This window comes from Taeniopygia guttata, chromosome 4A (assembly GCF_048771995.1).
Source record: "Taeniopygia guttata chromosome 4A, bTaeGut7.mat, whole genome shotgun sequence".
NCBI classification, from domain to species: Eukaryota; Metazoa; Chordata; class Aves; order Passeriformes; family Estrildidae; genus Taeniopygia; species Taeniopygia guttata.
The window spans coordinates 1,490,061-1,516,903 of record NC_133029.1 but is presented as its reverse complement, the minus strand read 5'-3'; the positions used below and the strand labels follow the sequence as shown (position 1 = coordinate 1,516,903).

Genomic DNA, 26,843 nt, shown 5'->3' with positions numbered 1-26,843 from the left:
CACTTCCCTTTCCTCAGATGCTCAAATCAAACTCCATAAACCAGACTGGCCCTTTTGGAAACTTGGCTCAAATTAGGACACAGAAAAGGTTCTCGTAGATCAAAATTAGTCTTAATAAATTCCTGAAAAGAACAGAAAAAGATCTTACAAGCTGCAGAGCTTTTTTCCTCCCCATGAGAATGTACAACTACTACTGCCATATTTAGCTGGGACTAACAACTAAATTAACAATGAAAATTAACTAGAAAATGGAAAGGGGGATGGAATATTCTCAATCTGGAAGGAGAGTACAGACCTGAAATGATTTCTGGGCACTTTTAAGGGCACAGAAGAGGCTTTTCCATGCAGACATTGAACCCTGTCCTGCAGGGCAGCGTGTGGGACTCTGCCCCCAGTGGGATGTTACAAACATTAAATACCACAAACTACCTGTGCTGGATTTACAATAACGTGCCAATATCTGTCACCTACGTTGGACAGTGTGTCCCCAGCCTGAACCAACAGAAAAATGCCAACACCGCAGTGAAACATGGAGGGCATGAAGAAGGAGAAAAAGGACAAGGCACACCCAATTTCCTCCATCTTGTCCCCTTTGGACCCCTAATCTAGAATCCTAAAATTTTACTTTTGCACCCGTGCCACACTTAATTATTACTCGTATCAAACACTCAGAGCTTGTAATTCACCCTGTAAGATTGAAAACTCTTTTCCATGGGCAGAGATCACAGCCAGTGTCTCTGGGGGCTCTGTCCAGGGGGGTTCTGACCCCTGCCAGGGTCCCAGACCTGCCAGGGCAGCCAGAGGGATGCCCTGGACTCCCACACCAGGGGAAGGCAGGAGCTGGGCAGCACTGGGGGTATTTGCACAGTGCACTGTAGCTGCTGCTACAAGGGAAATATAAAATTGTTTAATGGTGCCAGGAGACTCCTGTGTAAGTGAGAAATGCAAGGCAGACAAGGAATCATCCCTCTGGGAGAAGCAAGAGTTCCCTGCCCAGTGGAACCCAGGAATGGGAGGGTTATGGTTTGTTGGTCCCTCCAGCCACGAGGGGCATGAACTGGAAAAACCAGCAGGAGCACAGGGAAATTAAAGCAAACAAAACCTTTCCTCATGCAGCTGTTGCACAGCTTTTAATGGAGGTGATATGTGGATGGAGCAGAGCTGCACCAGGAGCTGCTGTAATAGGGGTAATATATCCTGTAGATAAACCCAACAAAACATCCTACAGAAAGCAGGCATGGCCCTCTGGGATTTTATGCTATAGCTTTACAGACTTTTCAAATGAATATGTATTAAATCTAGCATATTAAATATATGTCTAATTACTTGTATTTTTAGTGGCTGTTGACAGAATTTATTCCAGCAGCTCTATTTACTCATGTATGAGAGAAGAGACTCTATTATCTACTGCTTGCAAAGTCTGCATCTGTTTTTGTTCTTCTGCTGCCACGTAGCTTTAGCACAGCGAGCAGGAGTTACTTCATTCTGTCAGAACACATAATCATCCCAGGTTAATTCAGAACTTCCCGTCTTTCTCCCAGCATTACCCTTTTACATCCATTGCTTCCTTTGTTTTGGGTCACTGGGCCAGGCTTTCTGTCTTGTTATCAGAGTTTTACAGTTCACAGTCTGAAACCCCTCCAGTTCTTAACAGATGCTGCAGGCAGGAGCTGTTTAACCACTGCTGCTGCACAGGTAAACAGAGCCCTCGTGGCAGGAGGTGAACAATTGCATTCCCAAACAGAAATGCCACACTGAGATGTTTCATTGGGCTCATCTTACAATTATCCGAGGTTTAGAAAATCCACAGTGTCCCTTTCCATTGTTTGCCTTCTGTTGTCCCTGGGATTTCAGTCCCACTGCCTTTAGAGCTCTAAGCAGATGCACCAAATAACAAATATTGCTCTAAATACTGCACTGGGCAGAACTGTGTCTCGGGCCCTTCTGTTCATCAGTCTGAACAGAATTATGGTGACAATAAAGTCCTGACCTTTTGGTCTAGTACAGACTTTATCCAACTGGGATATCAACCACATTAGTCAATAGATAATGATGATGAGGAGGGTGTATATTAAAACTTAAATTCCTTGTGAGCTTAGGAGCCTAATCCTGGTTTGAGGTTTTAAAGCTCAGGTCAGAATCTTGGAGCTGAACTGCTGTGTCATATGTCTCAATAATCATCACTATTTTCTCTTAATACATCTCTAAAGAAAGATGCATTTCTGCTTCCTGCTCTCTCCTTCCATATAATGTGAAAAATGCATATTTTGTGATTGGCTTTTCCCAAATGCTACAATGAATGTTATATGTGTCATGTTAGAAAGTTGTGCTGTATTAATTCTCTTACATATTGTGTTAAGTGTAGTTTTAAGTTACAACATAATGTTAAAATAGAGACTATGTATGTGGGGGAAGTTTTTTTTTTTAGGAATGAGATACTCGCTTTGAGGAACACCTCAATCTTCCAAAGGAGAGGAATTTATGGTTTTCTTATCAGAAGAAACTAATTTCTTCAGGCCTTGCTCAGACTCCAGGGGATTAAAGGAAACAGTTGACATACAACAGACAGAGTTTCTTGTTTAGAATAGAATGTATGCATAACCATGAAGGATATATGAATATGCAACAAGTGTGTTGGTTTAAGGTTATTCCTTTGTTCACAAGTTATGCCTTTCATGACTTAGTGTCCAAGAGCATCTGGACATCCGTAATTCTTTACTTTTTATTGTCTTGTAATTGTCCTAACTCTAAACTTTATTACTCTAATTGTATGATTATTTTTATAACCATTTTATTATTTTTAAAATTTTAAAAACCAAGCAATTGGCGTTTTTCACATATAACTTGTGGCCCTATCATTTTCTCTGGGAAAAATAATTTTCCCAGAAGCAGGAGGCAGCATTATCCTGCCTCTGTGTTGGAATTCCTCAGAGTACTCCAGGCTCATGCTCATGTTTCCCACTCCACGGAATATATTTATTCAACACCTTTTTTTATTTTTTTTTCTTCCTTGCTGCAAAATGTACAGAGAATCCTTTCAACTGCTGAACTGCTGTATTACAAGAGGCCCCAGCCAAGCTGCTTTTCCTCTGGCGAGCTGCTGTGCTTGCTGAGTTTCCTGCAGAGCATGATAACACATGTAAAGCATGGGCAGGAAAAGCCCGTGGGAGGTGCTGCATCCCAGGGACAGCAGAGGAGTGAGTTTGGATGTGATGCCTGTGCCCAGGCTCCCAGCACACAAACAGGCAGCCTTGAGTGTGAGCTCCTTGTGGGGAGGAGGAAATGCAGAATTTTACAGACTGCAGCCACCCCAGTGATCACCAGTGGTTTTGAAGATAGATAAAATGAAAACTTGAATTTTAAGTGTATGAACTAGAGAGATTTCCTTTCTGCTGGTGATATTGTTACAGTCAGAGAAAACAAAGCTGCTGTGGCAATGCTTTGTCTGCTCTATAAATAACGTGGCAGTGTTCAAGGCCAGGCTGGATGGGATTTAAGAAGCCTGGAGTAGTGGAAGGTGGCTGTGTCCACAAAAGGGGGTTGGATTAGGGGATTCTTTAAGTCCATGCCAGCCAGGACTCTAGGAATTTTAACCTCTTGTGCATCTACTCTGGCACCTTTCACATGTGTCATCCACGGGGAAAATGTGAAATTTAACTCCATTTATTGAAGCTGAGCTTGGTCTCCTCTTTCCCTGAATTTTGTCATAGCATCTCTAGAAAAAGGATGGAGGAAAAAGGAGAATTGACTGTTTGTCCTGTGTGCTCTGAGTAAAGGAGAGCAGCAGCAGCAGGACCCTACCTTGCTCACTTCATTCTCCAGGCCTGTGTCTATTGTTCCACTAAATCTTTTTGGCAAAACTTCATATGCTTATCTGCTTGATTAAGTATCCATTATCTTCTTTCACCCTCATCATTAAACTGACAGTAATTACACCAAACTGGATGCACGACCTCTGCGTGCTTGCCCCAGTAAGTTACCAGAGAAGGACTGCTTGTACTTTAATCTACTTTCATCAAAGTTACAAAGATTTAGGTCTCCCAATGCAGAGCCAGTGATTCCCATCAGAAAAAGGTGCAGATAATTGCCATTTTTTACCTGCAACACAAATCAGGTCTGAATCCCCTGTCTCTGCTGGCATGAAAAATAACCACTACTCAGTGGAGCAAAAGGTGGTGACCCACCAGCTAATGAAGTGTCAGAATGAAGCCAGCAAAAAGGATTGGCTTTCAAAGTCAGTGAAATAGACAAGAAAAAAGCTAAATATTTTATATATTTTAGAGGATTAACACTAATTAGGCTTGTTACTTTTTTTATTTGCTCTCGTTAATTCAGTCTTGCAGAACAGGCTCATCTAAACCCAAACATTTTTGTGGAAAACTAACATTTTTGTGTATTATGTTGAGAAAGCTTAAAAATACAGGCAACCCCCCTGTTATTCGAATCGAGATGTCTCCTGCTCCTCTGCTCTGTCAGATTCCTGCTCTCAGGCAGAGCTGCCTGTCTCAGGATGAAGGCAGCCAGAGCCAGCCCTGCTCCTGTGCCAGCAGCCCCAGCTCTGACAGGCTGCAGGAAATCCCAGCTCTGACAGGCTGCAGGGCAGTGCAGTCACACCCTGAGTGTTTTCAGCACAACAAGCTGAATAAATGTCACTCCTACCCCTGCTCAGGTACATGGCTACATCTGTCTTTAACATTCTGACCTAGATGCAATTGGCTCTAATCAGTCACTAATTGCCTTCAATTTAAACATACATGAGAACTAGTAAAGTGCTGTTCTTTCAAATATTTCTCTGCTAGAGCAGCTTTTATTGGAATTATGCCCCAAGAAGCTGTAGTGGCACAGGTCAGTGTCTAGGTTACTTTTTCAAGAAAACAAAAGAATTCAAGTTTATTGCTTTATCTGGAAACGATTTCTACGAGCTGTTACAAAAGTTTTGTTTGCTACATGACAATTTCCTACTTTAGTTCCTAACTTGCATCAGTTGACACATAATGAGATCAAGTGAGAGCTCAGCCTTAAGCTGTCTGTCTGTCAGCATATTATCTGTTCTGCCATGGAATAGCAGCTAGCAGAGCAGCTTGGATAAATCAGCTTTTGCAGTTGTCATTCCCTGCTATATGGGGACTTTATGGTGGAAATGCATTGTCTAGATTAGGCATGGATTGATAGCTGTGCTCTCCAGAATGATGAGGAAATATCAGAGATGATCATTATCCACAGAGGCAGCTCCACTGCTCCACTTCCATGGGAATAACTTTTTTTCCCTCTCCTTCCACAGAGCTGAGCTCGTGTGAGAAACAGTGAAAAATTCCATCTGTGGGAGCCTTTGTGAGCAGCTGCTGGAACAGAACCCCTGAAAGCTCTGCACAATTCCTGCTGGACACAATTCCCCTCCTGCTTCCAGGCAGCAGGAAGGCAACATCAGATTTCATTCAGCAGGAAGATGAAGGGAAGGGTAGGAGAAAAAAAAAAAAAAGAAGAAAATTCAGTCTCTGCAGAGCAGAGTGAGGTGCTGAACGTGTCACAGGACTGGAGCAAAGGTTAGAACTGGAATGTAAAATCTCAGTGCATATCAAAGCAAGCTGAGGCTGCTGCCACTGAAATGTGGAGTTGGAGCCTCTCCTTTCCCTGCTGGTCAGGAGCCCTGACAGGAGCTGTGAGCCATCTCTGTGAGCTCTCTTCTGAATTGCCACCCCTTTTCTGCTACAACACTTCATTCCTTGTAGAAAAGACAGAAAAAAGATCTATTAAAGTACATTTCTCTTAACTTTAAAGGTATTTCATATTGGCACTTTCTGGTGTACCCTGGCCAGACCTTGTAATGTGTCCCTTTCCAGCTGTCCTCCTTTGTACCCATCATGGAATTTAAGAACTTCTGTTCTTTTGACCTCCTGGTGAAGGCAACAAAAACCACTGATGGGTTTGTCTGCAGTGAAAGGTGCTGATGGGGAGGATGCATTAGGTTACTAAAGCTGTGTATATTTTATTATACCAATAATTACATGGAAGTCTGCACCTGCCCCTCTATATTCAGTTTTCACACCTCTGGGACCCAGAAATGCTGGATGGACACAGTCCCTGTTCTTTAGAGCACTGGCTCAGGTAAAAACGATCCTTACACACAGAGCAGTGAGTCCCAGAAAAATCTGATTTCATAGCTGCCCATAAGAATCCTTTGATTTGAAAATGCTGGTTTTCCATGTGAGATAACTGAAGTGTGAATATTTCCACCATGATAAAAGATGAATCAGCTTTCCCCAGGAGCATCTCCAGACCCACTGCAGTCTGTCAATCCAGGGCTCTGCTAAGCTGAGCCTGCCACTCCTGCCAGAGTGTGATCTGGTTCTGAGATGTGGCATGTGGGCACTGAGATCAAACCTCCCAACTTATCACTTACAAATTCAGCTGGGATCCAACATCAGAGGCATCAAAGTGTTTCTTGCCCGTATCACAAACCGGAGAGATTTTTATAGTGTTCTGACAAGGCACAAATAGAAGAATCAAATCAAGGAAAATTTGTAAAGGAGTAATGCAAGCAATGAAATCAAATGCTGTAGGAGCTGAAACTTGAAGTGCAGGGATTTGATAGGAGCCTCTTTTGTACTCATGTAAGAATGAAATAAATACTATCTGGCAGCATGTGTGGCAGTGTGCTGAGGAAAACAGAGAAGGTGATCTCTAACTCAGGATGATAAGATTCCTGACCCCATTTCTGCAAAGGCTTGTTGTTCACAGTCTGGGAGCTATTGTTATTTCTGTAATGCAGATGTGAACCAGGTAAAAGTCTTTCTTCAATTCATTACTACATTTTCACTGCTCAGCTGGGAGCACCCTGGAAAGATGAACTCCCACCTGAAGGCCCCAATTTTGCAGGTTCTTCCCCAAGTGTCAGGATTTAAATGCAGCAAAATGCTGTTGGCTTTAACACCAAGTAAATAGAAAACTTCTGACCCCAGTTACCACCTTCCTGCTGCTATTGGACTTGACAATATCCTTCTATTCCTGTCTCCACAGAATTCTTTCTGGCATCTCTGCAGAAGCAGAGCCTGCCCTATGCATTGCAGTTTGAAGTTTTTTTGTTTGTGTACCTAATTCCCACTAAGCCTTTGAAAGGAAGGCAACTTATGGATGCTATATATAGGAATTAATGGTCTCCAAATAAAGTGCAGCTACCTGTGGATGCAACAAAGCAGCTGCTTAAAGATCACACTAATTTTTGAAGAAAGAAAACAAAACATGATTTCAGGATCTTTGTGCAAGTCAGCAACATCTGTGTTTAATACAGCAATCAGGCAGAGCTTTGTTTCTGCAAAAGTACAGGATTCCGTTTAAACCTTGGGGATTTCAGACTAATCAAACTAAAGACCAAGCCAGGGACTGATGCTTTAAAGGTGGGTGCTGATGTAATTTTTTTAATAGAATGCTGGGAGGAAGCAGTGAGACACAGTCCCTGCCATGGTGCTTTCTGTGCAAACCTGCAGAAGTGACCCTGGAACAACGCTCAGACATTGCTGAGCACACTCCTCGAGCAGTTTGGGGGGATTTGTCCAACTATTGCATTTACCTCTCTGCAATCAGCAAGCTCCAAAGGATGAACTTTAGCAACGGCCACTTCTGCATAATCAGCACTAAATAAATGCCAGCACACAGCAAAACCAGATATGGTTTATGTAGGAATGGCAGAGATAGCATGTGCATGCTAATTATTTTAATTTTCATGCACTTGTGCTGCATTTTCCCATTCCCCACCCTACTGAAGATGGTCATAATGCCATCGTGGTGTAGATGAGAAAATGGACAAATAAAAAGAACAGTTAAATTATTCTTCAATTACAGAATCATGTTTATCAGTTCAGTAGCTGCTTTCATATTAAATGTTCCTTTTATTTCCTTGTTGTTAAACAACATTTAAATATTGTGAAAGATTATGAGCTGGGAAAAGCAGAACATTCTTTACACCCCTTCTATACTGCTAGAACATTATTGCAAATAAATCAGAGAATTCACTTTGCTGGTATTTTGTTTAAGGCTTTTTTTCTTTCAATTAAAAGAAATGTCTAAAGCGAGCTGCTTGCCACCTGCAGAAGAGTTTGCAATATGTAAAGGCTACATTGAAAATAAATAAAACCTCAAATGCAAACCCATTCAGGCTGTGATTTTTCTCCTCAGAGCAGCCCAAAATGTGTTTATTTCCCTGCCTAGTGCTGGGGATCATTTCAAGCCCATTAGGTCAGACCTGGAGAGGGATTGTTCAGAGCTCTTGTAACTCCCAGGAAGAAATGACTATTTTGGTCACACTAAGGCTTTTGCTTCTCCCCCTCCCCATCTGTTTGGAAATGTCTGGATGCTGGAGCGTCCCTGTGGGAAGGTGCTGAGGGAGCTGCTCATCATGGGGTGAGGAACAAATGGAAGAAATGTCAGGGGGGGCTCATTCTGCACCCCCAGACACGGAACTGCTGCAGGTCTGGGCTCCTCATTCTCTGCTGGGTCCCGAGCTCTGCTCCTGCTTCACTCCCAGAATGAACAGAGTTTAGCACAGGCTTTATATTTATATTTAGCTTCCCTCGTCATAAATTATTCTGCTGCCTCTGAAATCTGTGGATGTTATTTTTAATGGGCAGGAAGATATGATCCGTGTTTTCTGGTAAGATTCCCAGAGTCTGAAATGGGTTTGTGTTGCTGGAAAATCTGAATTTTACATTTTGTCTTAAAGATTACATAGAGCAAACTTTCTTTCAAGCATACATCAACTGATATGGTTTAGGGTTTTTTTCATTCATAACAGTGAAGCAGAATGTTTGGAGGCCATTAAAACCCAAATAATGTTAAATAGTAGCTATAGAAATGCCAGCCAAAGAGGGGAACCTCGGGATGGAGTTATTTTTTAATAATATATGTTAAGGAAGATTCCATATTTGACTGGAATACGGTAGAATTCACAATTTTATATGCATATATCACAGTTGTAACCACAAATGTATGGACACAACTTCAATCTTGTGTACAGAACTGTACAAAACATTTCTACAAAGCCAAGTCCTTTACAGAAAAAGCAATTCCCCAAAAACAGGAATTCTCTTTTTTTTTAAACTAATTAAATCAAGCTGAAGCAAATGTTGTAGATATTTATATTTTTATTTGAATGTTGATAATGTTTAAATATTTGCTTTTCAGAAGTTATTTTGGTTGATCCAGCTTTCTGTGTGTATTTTTTTTTGTTTTGTGATCTATTTGAGTATTATTGAATTATCTATTGAATATTAATATGGAAACCTTTTAATAGCTCCACATTGTTAAGATTTTGAGATTTCTCTCTGATTTCCATTCCTTTTTTTCAAAATGCAAAACTGATATTGAATTCCATTCTAACCAAAAGCAAATATTAACTGGAATTTTTCCATTTTGCCAATAAACTCAATCAACCTTGCTAACACATTCAGAATTTAATTTTGTGTACACAACAAACTATACCTTGAGGAATAGTATTGAGATTTTTTTTCTGCAAGTACTTTAAGGTTTTCGGTTCCTGGAGGTTGCTCACTTATAAATTCAAGTTGCAAAATTCTAATAATCTCTCAACTAAAATAATTTAGATATGATCTCACCTGATTGCCACAATTTGATTTGGTAAATATCAAATGCAAACCTAAAATTTCTTTAGGTTCTGATGCCTTGTCAATACAAACTCCTCCCAGCTTGTGGTGGCAAAGCTCAGTTTGTTCATGGAATGCATTTTTCTGTTCTGATAATAAACTGCTGCTCACTGGAAGGTATTGGAATCTTACAGAGAAGCATGAATTTGAACAGAAGGCAATTTCTATGCTGCTAAATGTGAAATCATAATGTTTTTGCTACATAAACCAAGCTTATTTCACAGCACAGAAAAAAAAATCAAGCAAAAACCACGATACACTGAGTCACCAAAGTGAATCAATCTTTAAGAAAGCCTAAGGTGTTAATTTAAAAAATCTGCCTAAATATTTTCTGCATAGAACTCATTTTTATACTTCTCAGAACGAAATCTTCTTTTAATTCCTGGGCTGTGGAATTCCTGCAGCACACAGAGATGGGAAAGAAGGAGAGGAAAGGAGAGCTTTGCTCAGAAAGTTCTGTCCAAGATGTGGCACCCAATCTTGGAGATCTCCAAGGTGTTTCACCCAGTCTTGGAGAACTCAAGCCTATAACATGAGATGTGGGGTTTTTTAGGCCTTCTTAATAATTTTGGTGTTTTACAAATGTTTTGAATTAAACAAGATTACAGGGGGGAAAAAAATCCATTCTAATTCAATCAAATTAAATGTAATTCGATTTTATATTAATTTTTTCAGCGTCAAATTTATTACCTTTAGGAGGATATGTAATATAGTATAAATTGTAGCTTGTAATAAGGGGTTGGAGTAACAGTAAAATGAGTTTTTATTTTATTAGACTTTACAATTATGAGAGTGATTAATTTCTTCTTTAAAAAGATTTGTTCCTTTACTTGACAAGTCAGTGTTTATGAACAAAACTTTTAAATTTAGTTACCATCACACCACAGATTTTTATTATGAACAGTATTTGTGCTATTTTTACCCTTATGACATAGAAAAGAAAGAGAAAATTGAGACTGGTTTGCTCCTTTCTGCTCCACTGGATGAAGCAGAAATTCTGTCTGTCCCCAAGTGCATTGACCAACACACAAATTCCATTTTTTTAGGAAAACCTTCCTTTGGCAGCCAGAATTTTAGGATGCAGGAACAAAGGCAGAAAGAGATGCAGTGGCTGCCTTTAAAGGCTGCTGTTGTAAATGCAGGTAAACCCAATGGGAAGAAATGCTGATGTATGACTCAATTCAGAAGACTGAATTATTTCTTTATCATAACTATGGTGAAATACATTAATATACTATATAAAGGAAGATGCTAAAACTACATACTACTTTCTCTGACTCTATCTCTTACCCAACTCTGAGAGCCCAGCCCCAGGTGGGTTGGATTGGATTGGATTGGATTGGATTGGATTTGATTGGATTGGATTGGATTGGGTTGGATTGGATTGTCCATCAGGCTCAAACAATCCTCACCAGAACCCAACCAAGCAACACCCCAGGGAAACAATTCTCCAAACACATTCCACATAGGAAAAACAAGGAGCAGAAATAGAAATTATTTTCTCTTTCTTCTCTCTGTGCACCTCTATGAAAAATCCTGAGAGGAGAGAAATGTGCTGCCACATTTGCTTTTGTGCTGTCGATGGGACCAGGCTCAGCTCTGAGCTGAAACTGCTGCTCAGCTGGAGTGTAGGATTGTCCAAGCCCTGATTCCAGGGATCCACTGCAGTTCCTACAAATTTTCCTACAAATTTAGGCCATTTAAACTCGTAACAGCAGCTCAGGTGGCTTTGCTGAGCTGGGGATGTGCCAGACCTCTCCTGCTCCTTGTTCTCCTTCACCAAGCACCCTTTGCTCTCTCACTGACCATTCTTTCTTTTCTTGCCCCACACCTTACCTGTGCTGTCCCCTCCTGGTTTTTGGCACCTTTCAGGGCCCTGCAGTGAATCAGAGCCTTTCATTTTTCACACTCTGACCTTTGCCCTGACTCCAACATCCCATTTTCCAGCCTTAGGGAGATGCTGACCACTGCTTGTTGAACTCAGGTTATCAGAGAGGGCTGATCTCCAGTCAGGGCTTTGGCTTATTTCTAGAACAGGAACGAATATTTTTTACCAATTTTCCCTTGTAGATTCCTTAACTCTCCATAAAATACTCTCAAGATTGGATTCATCAGCTCTTGCCAGGCCACAAATTACTGCAGATGAATAATAGATGTTCCACTCCCGGGTTTGCCTCTCTTGCCTCAGCCTGGCCCTGCTTCCAAGTGGCTGCTGATGAAAAGCAAACAGCCACCAAGGTGGTGAGTGGCACAAATTCATCATCCAGTCCTCCATTCCAGGGATGCCTTGCATTTTTGAAACTATTTTCATTCCTTTTGGAGCCTGGAGACTGCTGAAGTAATAATAGCTTACCCTAGGAGCAGATTTCTTAGTAAACACTATACCTCTGTGAAAAAAATAGCTATTATTGTGTTCAAAAGGAAGCCAAGGAGACAGATTTATTGGATTTGCTTTTTTTGGTTGGGTTTTTATTTTTGTTGTTGTTGTTTTCTGTTGATTGGCTGCAGGTTTTTTTTTGTTTTTTTTTTTTAAATTAAAAATACTTTTTTCTTCACCAAAATAAATAGAATTTGGGGGCATTTAAATCCACCCATTCCAGCATAAATGAGTGTGATTTACCTTTTCTGGGTAACTGTCATTGTCATTAGAGATGATTTTTTTGTTAACTAGATTCCTCATAACACAGCTTGCATCTCTGTATCTCACAAGCCAAAATTACAGTCTGCTGAGCAGAACCCTCACCTGTGCTTTAAAAGTCCCAGACCTTGGTGAAGAGGAAACTCAAAGCTTATTTTGGGACTCCTGTCTGTATCCTCTCCTCCCCTGTAGCTGAAAGGATTCACTGTCAGTAGCAACTGGAGATCTAAGAAAAGCATTTCTATTTTGATACCTCCACAGCTGAGGTATCAGATCTGGGAATTTCATGCTTTGGGGATACTTATGCTACATGTAAAGAGAGGTAAAACTGAATCAATATTATGAAAAAATGACATTTTGTCTATAAATGTTAGTGGAAGAGTTTAAATATTTGGTTTCACACTGCTCAAGCTGGTCCATGCAGTCTCAAAAGCAGCGGAGAAGTGACTGATGGCACATAAAATCATCAGTGCACTCCAGGCACCCATAATCATCTTCCTCTTTTCACCTAATTGGGCAGCCCCAAGTTTCTTCCCAAACTTCAGCATTGATCTGCAGAGGGAGAGGCAGCAGTGACATGAGCAGCATAAATAACAGCTGGTGTCACTAGCAAGGGACAGCTCCTGCTGCTCTGCATGTCCCACCCCTCAGCATCCCAATCCCACAGCAGCTCATCAATAGCTGCAATTGATGAGGCTTATTGCAGGTTCCAGTTAAAAATCAGCAAGGATTTGGCAGCAGTTAAATGCCAGCTGTCCTCTGGAGTTACTGATGAAGAGACTCTTTGGTGGTGATACCAAAAAGTGTTATCGAGATCCATTCTCCTTGCTTGCTAAACTGGGGGAGAAGGCCACCATAAGCAAAAAAAAAAAAAAAAAAAAAAAGTATTTGTAATTATTATTATTTTTTTATAATAAGAAATACAAGTTATTTCTGTCTCTTCTTCTTGCAAGGAGGAGTTCAGAAGCAGGCTGCTGAGGAGCCAGTGTGATCTCCTGGATGTCTGTGGATGTCTGAGTGTGCAGCTAAAAGGTGCTGCCAGTGTGGTGCTATGCAGGTCTTCATTATAAGATGCCTTTCACACCTCTGGTCAGCTGGGAGAATTCTTGTATTAAGTCTAATTGCTACAAGTATTCCACACCAAAAATCCCATAATCTCATTAATTCAATAAAATGTATTTCTGTATGAGCACAGATCTATTCACAGTTACAATAAAGAAGCAGAGAAGGTGTTATAAAACTATAGATAAAAATGGATAAAAGGTACAGAGAAAGTCACTTCCTTTGCTTGCAGTTTGATTATTTTGAAAGCCTAGAAAAAGATTTCAGGTGGCCTAGGTGTTGAGAAGTCTGGGGAATCTTGGATTCTTTTGAAGGATCTTCAATCCTTTGGATTTTGAAACCACCTCCTGGTCATTATTATTTTAGGAGAATGTTGGAGACCTGTTAGAGCTGGAGTTGTGAGTTATTGCAAGGTTACAGCAACATACATATTTTGGTTATTTAATGGAGAACCAAAAAGATGACTTAAATTACAGGGCCTCTTGTGAGTTCTTGTCTATCAACCCAGAAAATAATTTCAACCTGTCAGGGAAAAATGAAAACTGGAGTCCTACTCAACAAGGTGCAAAATTGTTGCTTAATGTAATAGTAAATAAGCTTATTTTGCACTGTTATTCAGGATGACTGATTTGCACTGCTATTTATGATGATTGGTTTCAGTGCAAATGAAATATTTTTCAATTTCAGTAAAAAAACCAAGTATATTTTAGGTCCTTTATGCAGATAAAATATCTGGGTGAATACATGGGCGAGAGAGACTTCTACTGAACTTGTTCCTGGGAAAGCAATTTTCTAACAGCAAACACAGATTTCACAGAATCAGTTATGGATTTCTGGGGCTCTTTCCAGGGGAGGAATTTTTTAACTGAAAAAGCAGAATGCACAGAACCAGGGAGGTTTTTTGGTTTTGTTGAGAATGCGTGATTGCTGATATTTGCAGGAGAGCTCAAGGAGCTCATTCCCTGATGTGCTTTCATTTCCTTTGCACCAAGACAGAAAACTCTGGGAGATGGGAAGGCAGGACAGTCCTCAGCTGCCAGGGGGAGCAGAGGATCCTGCAGTCAGCTGGCCAACCACATCCACTTGATGATCTTGGAGGTCTCTTCCAACCTCATTTTTCTGTGATTCTGTATCACAGCTGTCAGCATCCCCAAACTCACACTGACAATTTGTGCTCTGCTAACCAAATCCCTGTGTTTCAAACCCTGCTATCTAAACAGGGCTGCCCACCTCGTCCCTCACATCGTTGTCCAGAGGGCTGGATTGTGTTTTGTTGTTTCCATTTTATTTGAGAAAACTCAGTTATGCCTTTTACAAAGAGTAGAGCTTAAACATTTTGATTGCTTACAGAAGTTTTGATTTCATCTCTCATCTCCAGCTTTACAATTACCAGTAAAAAACTTCAAATAACAAAAAGTGTGGAAGCACCTGGGCAGGAATTCCCCAGGAATTTCGAATGTGCGGAAAGATTTAGATCACTGACTCCAGCAGTCTCTGAGGAACGTCTCTTGAGCAATTACACCTCCCTAATCCCTGCAGCTCAGAAGTGGCTTTGTTTCTTTCATGTTTTCTGCTAATACCACTGCACAATAGCAGCAGGCAGTGTGCAGACACACTGCTTCAGCCTCTGCCTCTCCTGCAGGGAATTCTCCAGGATCAAATGAGAAGTTCTGCTAGTGGTGGTGCTGCTGCTCTGCCTTTAGCCTGTGTGACCCCAGCCAGGACCTTTGGGGCTGTGCAGGGGATAAAAGGATCTGCCAAACGCTGCATGGGCAGCTGGGCAAAGGAAAACCCAGGAAGGAATTCCTTTCTGTAGAGGTTCTTCAAATCCTGCCTAAGGTTTCCTGCACCACTGCACAAAGCAGGGTTTGCACAGCCAGAGCCTCTCCTTGGACGTGGTGCTAAGGAGGAGGCTAATTCTAGGAAAGAAGAACTGCAGGAGACCACATCTTTGCTAATGAAGAGTTTATTTGCACGTGCTAAGGAAAGCTTCACCAGCTGGTCTTCTGTCAAAAAGTTTTCATTTTAATCTATTCTCTTTTTCTAGGTAATTTTAACACCAACATTTCTCGTAAGTAGAACTGAAGGATTTTCTGTTCCCTGCCAGGAGGAAAAGTGTGCTGCCACTTCAGGTGACAGAGCTCTGACCTTCCCTCCTCCCCTCAGCCTCTGCTTTTGCCTGCTAACTCAATTAAGCACCTTTCTAATTGCAGTGCCCTCGATGGAGGGGAGTTTCTGCAGTGCTCGATGTGGGTATGTGACAGCACAAGTGTTCCCAGCATTTGTGCCAGAGCTGAAGTTCCTCATCTTTTCCATCCTGGGGCTTAGAAGTGATTGGGTTTTTGTTGTAAGTGGCCAATTTCTGAAAAGAAAAGAAAAAAAGAAAAGACCAAAACTTTTTTCTCAAAACTTTTTTCTCAAGAAGGGATCTTCTTTCTCCCCCCAACCTGAAAACCCAACAGCACTCAGGTATTTTCAATCTATATTTAACAGCTATTAACAGATTAATTTTATAGAGAACTCGAGTGGGTAACAGTCCCATTTAACTATTTCTGATGCAATTTCTCTTGGAATTAAGCTGTGCAATCCTGGCTCCCCATACTCACCCTAAGCCTGCCTGGGAGCTGCACTCATCGTGTCTAACTGAAGGTAAGCAAGGGAGTTGTTCTTGAGAGCCACAAGACTTTATTTTACTAATTTATTTAACCCAATTTACTGACTGGGGAGATGAAGTCCAACAAAGCTACAATGCCACCATTTTTGTCAGTCTGTAATTAATTTGTTGTTTCCACAGACAATGGTACAATATTTAATTTTTAGTAGCTCTTAAATTCTTTGTGACCCTAAGAATTTTTCTCTCTGCTAACAGTACACTGTAGTATATTTCTGCTTATTTCTGAGCATTGTTCAGTTTCCTGTTTTGTAATAGAATCCTATTAATTTATCACTTATTTATCCAGAATTCATTACTTATCATCATTCTTCATCTTTGTTTAGCTCCTGCAAATATATTTTTACTGCATAATGCTCTCATTTGATATTTCATTCAAGACTTTATGTAAATGACATGACATTCTTCCTTTCCTGCCTCTGAATCACTAAAGATTTTCTCAAGTGCTTTTGTCCTAAATGTATGTTATGGTGTCCATAATTTTGTGCTTATTGCTGTGCACCCTTCCATCACAGTTTTATAGTTGACTTTATTCTTTATTTTTTGTATTACTTTTCCAACTGCAGTGCTTTCTGCTTCCACTCCTGTTTTGACACTATAATTACTATACAGACCTGACATTATGTATTTGGTTCCTTTAGTATATTATTTGATCTACTTTTAATTCTCATTTTTAATTTTGATTTATTAGCAGTTTTTTTTCTCCTGTTCTGACAACTGTACAGCATATTCTGATTCTGCCACATCCTTCCTCATCCTGCCCTGTTCCTGCTTCCCTTCCCCACTGTCATATCCTAGCTGATACCATCTTGATGAATAAATTATCAAGATTGTTCTACAAGAAATCTGTCATGGGGTATCTGACCTCTGTTAAATCTGAGTTTTAGCTCTGAATCCCAGATCAGCCCTACACGAGCTGCTCTGATGGAAACGTGCAGAACAGGTGGCTGGCAGCTTCTTCTGAAGCCTTCCTCTCTTTGTTCTGCTTTCCCATCCTTCTATAATTTATCACTTTTAGGACACAGTAAGTGACTTGGAAAAGGATGTTTTGCCCCAATTACAGCTTGATTGAAGTCAAGTTCTAACAGCTGTACTTGGAATATTCTAATACTACATATCAGGGAATAAACACGCATAGACACATGGAAAATGTGTGGGTTTTCCCTCCACCTTTATTCTTTCATAATTAATAAATGGTGGAAGTGTCAAATTATGATTATGACAATCACTTCTAGAGTTTAGTTCAGCCAGAGAAAGGTAGAACTGGAAGCCTCTGTCATAACATTCTCTGAATATTCTTTCAAATGTTCTAGATTAAGGAAAGGCATCTCTGCTGAGGGCTGTGGATTTTGGGGTGCACTCAGGGAGGTCTGAGCCCTTGCAGGGTGGCCCCAAACTCGAGGCAGTCTCTGTTTAATAACTGAGCGAGGGATGGGCTGTTTGGAGACCCTCTCTATAATCTGTGCTGGTGTCATTACGGTGTGCAAGACTGGGATTAATTAAACTCATTAGGTCCAGGTTAGTGCTGCCTGCACTAAGTGCATTTCCTCTCTGCTAATATATTCACTGCATATTTAGTTATATGCATAAAGGATTGCAATCAGCATCCTCTGCTTTATATTTGTGACTTCCTAAATGCAAGTGGGGCAAGCACAGTGATGTCCCCAGATGTGAAACATCCCGAGGAATTCTCAGACTCAAAGTGGACTCAAAAGTGGAATATAAAGGGCAAATCTTCTCTTTTATTCTACAAAGGAAGAGTATTTTTATATAAGAGTGTTTTTATATATTTTATATATAAAATATATTTTAATTCATTGTCTATAAGGAATAAGTGAAAAATAACTAAGTGAATTCCTAGACTGAGGAAGGGCTAAACAGCAAAGAATTCTTGCAGATTTTAATTTGTTTTAAAAGCTGTTCTTTAGACTCTCAGTGTAGCTGTAGTTTATGAGTTTATTTCATATGGGAGGCCCTGCAGGTGTCCCAGAAGGTGTTTGGGGCACTCAGGTGCTGCAGTGCCAGACACAAAATCTGGGTGCACCAATGGGCTGAGGCAGAACCATGCAAGGCTTGGTTTAGGAGCATCCCAATTCCCACACCCAACAGCTCTCCTTTATTCCCATTATTGGATCACTGTCTTATCCTTTATGAGGTCTCTTTCTGCCTTTTCTGGGGCTTTCATAGATGTGCTTTTATTACAGGAACATTTAGAATTTAATTTCTGGTAATTGTGCCTCCATATTAACTGCATATACTTTATGTACATGAATAAGTCTCATTATGCCTATATCTTCTCCCAGGAGAATTATCCAAGAGACAATATTCACCATGCTCAACTAGGCAAAGCAAACCGATCGTTTCTGTGCCAGCAATTTTGAAAAAAATACAAATCCACCAACTGAAAATCCAGTCTTGAGAAAGCAAATATTTTAAAAGCAGTTTCACCCAGCTTTCTTGGAGGCATTATTCGCCTGATATATCTGATATATATCCTGATATACAGAGAAAAATCAGTTTCATCTCAATAAAGTGTAGAGGAATGTGGGGTTTGTGTGCACAGGTCTGAGATCCAGGGAGAGAAAAGCAGACAGCTAATTCTGAGTTTGAACAAGGGTTTTTCTGTGTGTTGAAAGATTGTGTGACCGCAAAGGGAATAATTTACAACAAACTTTGGAGGCTTTTGGGAGAAAAGGATGTATTTTGGGGAGTTGGGAAGAGAAATCTCTGTATTTTATCAGAGTGTATTCAAGCCTGAAGAATGACATTTTATACAGTACAAAGCTCTGAGGTTCAGAATTCAGCTCTGGGAGAGTTTGGTGCAGATATGCAAAATTTGGCATTTTGCATAGGGGGACAGGAGAACACTGAAAGCAGGGACACGAGGGGTTTGTTCTAGTTATTAACTGCAGCTTGATTAGATAAGAAGGGAAATGCAGATTATGGTGGAGGCCTGGTGTGACATAATGCAAAAATGCCTGCAGTGGTGCAGCCCTACAAAACTGAGCAGAAGAGTTCCCCAGTTCATCAGTATTTGCATGCAAAGGCAAGAAACCACCAGTTAATCTTTAAAGGCATATATCAGTGACTTCCACAGCCAAGCAGTGGATGGATTTGCAGGAGCCTCACAAAGATTACCAAAGAAAATAGGAATTACAGTAGGAAGATCATGACTTTTAGCATGCTTTAAACCAGATTGTGCAGTCCTGCAACACCCAGGGTGAAAGAGAAAACAGCTGGGAGGTGGGGGAGCAGCAGATCCTGCAGAGTGAAGGCTCTTAGAGGTTTAATTGCTGCCAGCACAGCCCCTGCTGGGGTGGCACCGGTGTCACCTGTGTGCTGTGGCACGCTCAGGGGTGCTCAGCTGCAGCACCTGCCAGCAGCAGGAGGTTTCTGGGGCAGGAGGATGCTCTTTCCAAGCTCTGTGGCAGAATTGAGTCCACAACTCTCCATCGTTCCACATCCTGTCGGTTTTTTCTCCCCCCCTCACTTCCAATGCCTCAGGATTTTTAAGTTCTCTGCTCGTATTTCATGGCTCACACTTAAGGGGCTTTGCAGAAAATTTTCATTTAATTTTCCTTAAGTGTGTGCAGTCTAAACTGGCAACACTAGAACAGAGCTCTCCTCCTTTCTCAAACCCCTCTGTGACCTCACAGGGACCTCTGAGATCCCTGAGGAGCTCCAGGGACATTTTTCTCACCTGGGCAAAAAGTCTCAATGCAGGTTTTGTGGGTTGGGTCTCAGGAAAGGTTTCTGCACTGGTGCAGTGGGGTCTCCATCCCTGCAGATGCTCAGGGGTGCTCAGATGTGATGCTCAGGGTCAGGGTCAGGCATTGGCTGTGTGAGTTCACAGCTGGGCTCCAAAATCTTACAGGCCTTTCCCACCTTTAACCATTCCATGATTCAGCAGCTCCTGCTGCAGCTTTTCCCACCTCTGAGCATCCACTGAGTCCCCCTGTGGCTGCACAATAATCATCAGCACTCATCAGTAGCTTTACTTAAAGTCAGCGATTACTAAAAAAACTCAGATCAGTCATTTATTTTGGCTTCATTTAAAGAGAGGCATGAAGAATCCAGCAGCTGCTCTGTTTATTACTCAAAACCTTATTTCTAGCAGTACAGTATATAGTATATAGTATAGTATACAGTATATAGCATATATATGTATTATATATATGTATTATATATATGATATATATATTATATATATATCATATATATATGTACTATATATGTATTATAGTATATATAGACTACAGTATACAGTATATAGTATATATACTCTAGTATATATAGTATACAGTATTAGCATATATATACTATATACACACTATAGTATATATATATACTATAGTATACAGTATATAGTATACAAAACCTTATTTCTAACATTTCATGAAACCCTTTGTGACCTTGGTTTTTTCTTTTAAAAAAAGGAAAATGAGAAACTTTTTTAAAATTCTGCTCAGAACATAAATGGATTGGCTCATGTTCCATTTCTTCTCTCTTCTTTTGATAATTTCATAGTCCTAGGGAATCTAAAGTTCTGGAAATTGCTCTGTGCCAGTTATGCCCTGTTGGTACTGGGGGAGGGAGGAGAACCTCCCTCATTTTTTGGATCAACACAAAGAACTCTGGGAATTCATTCCAAAATCTTTCTCCCTTTTGCAGGGAAACAAAGAGAATGAGTTTCCCTGACATTCCAACATGATTCTGGGCTGCTTGGTTGTTTATTTACCACTCCACTATACAGCAGTTACAGTGATATTTTCCATCTGCCCAAAGTGTTTTGGGGAGAGAGACAGCAAGTGAATCCAATACTTACTCCCAAGGCACAAATCGATTTTAACTAGAACCAATGCATTTTATATTCCTTTGCAGCTCGGGGCTGACTTGGTATTCATGGTGCTTTTCCTCATGCAGTCCTTGTGGGGAGTTTCATTTGCAAAGTGGCACACCCAGGAAGAAAGGCCCAGAGCCCTTCTCCCTCCTGCAAAAAGCAAATTCATTTTCCTTAGCATTCTGCCTTTTCATCATCTGGGAAACCTGATACTAGTGAAATTCTCTTCTGATGTCCAGTGCAGTTTGGAACAAATCTGTGGCTTGTTTGAAAGGCAGCTGCAGTTTGTGTATAACCAGCAAACATCTGCAGTAATTCAAAAGGAAAAGGTAAACCAGTAGCACCAGGGAGAATGGTCAGAGACAATCAGGTGCAGCAGATGTAAATGTTGTCACAAGCAAGGGAGCCAGGCTGCTTTAGGAGGCCCAGAAGTGTCCAGGAGAAACAGAGTTTGTTGTCTGTCCTGCCACACAGAACTCTTAGAGGACTGCAAAAACTACAGGAGAAAGTCAAATGACAATGCTCAGTTCCAGCTTGGTGGGAAATGTTTGGTTTCACTAAGTTCTAATCTAATGGATTTACTAAATTCTAATCTAATGATTTCCTAATTGTTGAGTGTAGGTTCAATTTTCCATGGTGTCCACTCAGTGAACATTGATGAACACTAATTGTCCTTGTGCTGATAACGTGCTCCTCCTAAAATCAGAATTTGGCACCCTTGCTGTAGAAAGAGAACTATTCACACACACACAGATGCCTGCAATGTGCATTTTGCTCATTTGTCCAAGCACGTCACCTCCCAGATATCCAGCTTTTAATTGCCTTTGCATTTTCAGAGCAGCAGACAAAATCCTTGCTGACACTGAATCTGCTTGGGAAGGCCTGCTTATTTTGGGTTGGACTTTCTTCCTTGGAGGTACAGTGGGTTTTTAGTGCAGTTAAGTGACTTTCCCTAAGGCGTGAGGGTTGGCAGGGAGAAGAAATAAAGACTTGAGGCAGGTTTTTGTGGCAGGGGGGAGAATCCCAGGGCAGGTCAGGGTGTCCCCAGCAGGCTGTGTCCTCTCCCTGCTGCTCCCACGCAGCAGCAAACAAATCTGTTGTGTGTGAATGCACAGCACAACAGGCTGGCAAGCAGTGAGCAACCACAACACATTTCTGACAAAATCCCTCTGTCAGCTCAGCAGCAAATCTGAACACCAGGAGCTTCACTAGCATGGGGGTAACAGAGAAAAGAAAATGCTGATTTCGTGATGCTGCCGTGAGCTGAAGGAAAATAATTGATATGCTGAGCAGGAAATGATATCAATTTACCTTCTCTTCCACTGTCCTCCTTTTAAGCTTCCTTTTCTCTGTCTCTCTTTACTCTATCTCACATAATTTTTCTCATTTTATTCATGTTCTGATGATCTTTCTTCAAGATCAGTTTTTTGTATGCACAGTCATACCCACTCTTCCCATATACATCAAGATGCCACTTTTATTCCTCTTATTAATTATTCTTCTCTGTTCTGGCTTTAAATTTTAAACACCAAAAGATTTTGGAAGTCTCAAAAATCTTACTGCTTAATAGTTCATATTTAACTCATGTTAAACTGCTTTTATCTTGCAAATGTCAGTTCTTCTGACTGGTTTATCTCCCTTTAGACTTCATGATCAGTTTGTTAATCGTGAAGTAGAGAACTGCAAATGTTTAGAAATATATTTCAAGTACAAATGAAAATTCACATGGCTGGAAGGTATTAATAAAGAACAAAGCTAGAACTTCTGGAAGATTCAGGTCACTCCTCTAATCCAAGAGTAAGATTTACATTAGGGCCTGAAAAGCAAATTCCACTACTGACTGACATTTCTTTTTCTTGGAAAACAAAGTTTTGGAAACCTTTAATTCCCCACTGAAATAAAAATGGAGCCACTTAATAGTTTTCAGAAAGGGGGAATGTTATTCTAAAGTTTATATTCGGTGTTTGCTTTTGGGTCCCAGATTCCGTATCAAAATATTTCATTCCACAGCACTTTGAATAAAGCAGAACAGGAATTTAAGTGCTGTCACTGACCAGTCTGGAAATGGGCCCGCAGCAGCTTTTGATTCAGAATTCCAGCCCAGGTCTTTGCTGGTGGTTTCACTGGTTTTTCTGAACAATTGCTGCGTTGTAGGTGATGGTTTTAGACCAGTGAACCAGATCCTGCCTGCCTTTCTCTTTAGTTTCACTGGGAGTTTATAAGCAAAACATCAGAGCTCAGAAAATGGCACACAATCCCACTTGAGCTAAAGGGAGAATTTGGGGTGGGTGGAATGCAATTATGAGGCTGGAATTCTGCCAGGCTGCAGGCAGGAGCTGTGAATCTGGCAGGGGGCTCCGAAAGGTCTCAAAGGTGTCCCCAAAGCAGAGGGAAAAGAGCATTGGGCTGAAAATTCCAGGAACACTGGGCTGAGAATTCCAGGAACATTGAGCTGAGAATTCCAGGTACATTGGGCTGAGAATTCCAGGAATATTGGGCTGAAAATTCCAGGTACATTGGGTTGAGAATTCCAGGTACATTGGGCTGGTTTAATCTGTGTGTTGAAATAGCATGTTATTTAAAATGTTTCTGTATTTTCCCCCTCCTTTTTAATTTTAAAATATTTTCCTGAATTTAAAATGAGTTCAGAGACTGTTAAGAACAGCAGTGATGCAGTGTTTGGCATTTCTTTTTGCCCAATACTACTTCAATAAAATGTTTTACAGATTAGATACATGTACAGGAAAAATAAATGACATTTCCTTAATCAGATTGTCAAAAATATGGTCAAAACTGAAACATAACCCCAAAATTCATGTAACAGAATTACAGAATAACCCCAAAATGCATGTAACAGAGATATTCTTTGGAACCAAAAAACCCCAAAAGATCAAAAAAGCCTATTTAATTCTTTAAGAAACTGTAATTAACTTTTGTAATAAATGTTCCTTCTAAATGGCTACACAGGGAAGCGTCTTCTGAGAATGGAATATGAAATAATCTTAAGGCAATTACAAAGAAGTTTTTGATTTACAAAATTTAGTATAATTATGTAATTTTCTTTTGTGTGCAAGCAGGCTTGGCATTGAACTCCCACAAAATGATGAGTCACAGGGAGCTGGTTATTTCCCTGAGAACAGCAAGAAGTGAGTGAAAATCATCTTTTGAATTCGAGAGCCCAGGGGTGCCGTGCATGGATCTCATTTTACAGAGGGACCCGTGGCAAAAAGTTCACCCTGCTGCTTGAAGGAGGTGAGCTCTGGAGCACCTGGAGGCGTGGCAGTGTGGAAATCCCTTCCCTGGGATGGGAGGATGCTCTCAGTGCCAGCAGAATTCCCTCCATCCAGGATTTCATTTCCCTGCCAGGCTGTTTGCAGTGGAGGAGCTGTGAGAGCGTGTTTGACTTTATTATGCACTGTGAGAGGTGAACATATTGTAGGCACTTAACAGGTTCCTTCTCTCAGCCTGGGTAGAAATGGAGAGCTCAGGAAATGCAATGTTGCCCAACTGAGTGCGGGTGTGGATGGAGAAATGTGTGCTGCAGTAGGAGCAGGCACATCCTTGATCCAGGCTTTAATCACTGAGGCTGTGCTCCTGAACAGAAAATTGCTCATCTCGCTGATTTTAGCCCACAAAACCTTTTGGATTACATCCCAGTTTTGTCTACCTCTAAGAAAATGCTATTAAATTGCTTACAAATAGTCTTTGGGATTCCTTTTGGTAAAATTCATGAGTGAGAGGTGCTTTGTCACATTGGGAAAGTGCAGTGCTCTACCAGGAGCAGGGATTCCATTGTAAAAAGGCACTTTGGATTAAGCAGTACCTTTTTTATTTTTTCAGAACGGCAACTATTTCTTCACAGGTTTTGTTTTATATAAGCAATTGTTAGAATTAAGTTTCTTTAAAAACCCACAAGCATACGTCAGTGGTGCCCAGTGACAGGACGAGCAGCAGTGCCCATAAAACTCGATGCAAAAAATCTAATTTAAATATAAGAAAATCAACTTTTTGGTAGTTAAGGTGGTGCAGTAGGTTTGTGACAGGATGAGAAAAGGAATTCTTGGAGAAAGTAAAAAGCAGGCTGACCCAAGGCCCTTGAGTGGAGCCTGCTCTGAGCAGGGGTGGGAGCAGCTGAGCTCAGGAGGTTCCACCCTCAAGGATTCTCTGATAAATATTAATCAGCAAAAGGGATTGTTCCCTGTTTTCAGAGAAAGGAAGTTCTAATTAATGCACCCTTTTCAAAATGAATTATGCCTCTGCTAACACAGTCTTTAGAGCAGGAATCTATATTATAACTCATTTTTCCCCCTGGATTCTGACTCTGGCAAGGACTTGTTGTGCCATCTCTCTTCATTAAGTGTTCACAGGAGCAAAGCCAGCTCCTTTGCAGGACATGTGCCCTGTGACTGGAGACACATTCACAGGGAATCAGGCATATTAAATCTGATTAATTCCATATTTGTTTTATATGGGGATATAAAAACTGCCTAATTCATTTCCAGGTAGTCTTGAAATGTAAATTTTAAGGAATTTAGAAATTTTAGAGGAGGACAAACACATTTTTCCTTGGATACTTCTCAAATCTCTTGGTCAGAGATTGACCAGCACAAACAGAAGTGCTGAAAACAGGTAAGGGCAGTTACCTGCTTCCCTAGGAGAAGGGGAAAAAAATAAACCAAATGCTGTTTCAAGAATTTGTTTTCTCATAAATTTGTTTTTTCCCAAATGGTGAATAAAACTAACTTGTCATAGGCAGAAAACTTAAAGAAAAAATAATTGTGGTAATTATCCTTTCACTTTTCTCTGCATGAGGGTGGTTGCTTGAAGAGATGAAAATTTCATTATAGACTTAAAGTCAACAAAAAATTCTTTGTCTAAAGCAGGTACAGGTTTGTTCTGATTTTACAGCTAGTGAAGGTTCTACTAACTGAAAATGGAAATATAAAGGTAAATAGAGGAAAAGTTAAATGCAAATTTTATAACAACTCCAAAAAGGTGATCTTCCACTTCTTTATTAACATGTATTCTAATTTAGATGGCTGGAGTGTTGTGAGTAATCCATTGCTATGAAACATCATTTCTAATACAGCACTTAACACATCTTGTGTGAAGTATCTATTATTAGCAGATTGTTGATTTCTAAAGAGCAGAAAAAACCATAAAAAGTAGAAGTGAGATAAAGGATGAAATTTCACTTTTGTAAGTAGTTTTTAAGGAGACAAAAGAAACCACGGAAACTTTTAGAAATTATTATTCTTAATGGGATGCCATTATTATAGAATTCTTAAAGGGATAAATCCAGAGGTCAGGTTTAAAAACACAGAGTAACAGCACGATATGAAAAACAAAATGTCACATTTGAGAGCTCCTCCAGCACTATTTTGGCACAGTATCAGCCATTCTCAGACATTCTGCTCCAGCAGCAATCAAGGTCACCCAGCACAAATCCCATTTCTCAGAACCCTGGGCTGGGCTGGGCTGGGGCTCTGCTGGCTTTGGGGGAGCCCAGCAGTGAGAGAGAAGCAGGATTTCCCCTCCCAGAGCCCACAGAGACAAGGCTGTGCTGCACCTGCACTTCACTCTCAATTTTTCTGCTTTTTTAAAAAATTTTATTTCATCTTTTACAAACTCCAGGTTGTTTTTCTCCTGGGGATGAGCCACCTTGGGAACCCAAAATGTTCCTAAATGGGAGACAAAAGCAGGTGGACAGGGATGTGATGCTGGCCAAAGCTTGTTGACCTTGGACATGAAATGAGTACACAGAAGCTTGGTGAGTTCAAGAAAGAAAAAGAGCTAATTTTATTGTTGAATTCGTAATACATATAATTTTAAAAGTGGCAGTGGATTGGAGGATGAAGTCACGACGTCTCCAACCACACTGGTCAAACCAAGTCATCAATTCTCTCCTCCCACAAAGAAGAATGCAAAACCATCATTATTTATATGAACACGTGTGAGAACTCCAGAAATATGTAA

The 26,843-nt window shown here is 40.6% G+C and overlaps 1 long non-coding RNA gene across 1 annotated transcript in view; it reads left to right on the top strand.

Moving 5' to 3' along the window:
- The first annotated feature begins 20,481 nt into the window (after positions 1–20,481).
- The window catches only part of LOC121469970 (uncharacterized), a 102,854-nt gene continuing 96,492 nt past the window's right edge, over positions 20,482–26,843 (top strand). Inside the window, exons 1-2 of the long non-coding RNA XR_012055911.1 lie at positions 20,482–21,783; positions 23,945–24,119. This is a non-coding gene — a long non-coding RNA (uncharacterized lncRNA). The remainder of the gene's footprint in view (positions 21,784–23,944; positions 24,120–26,843) is intronic.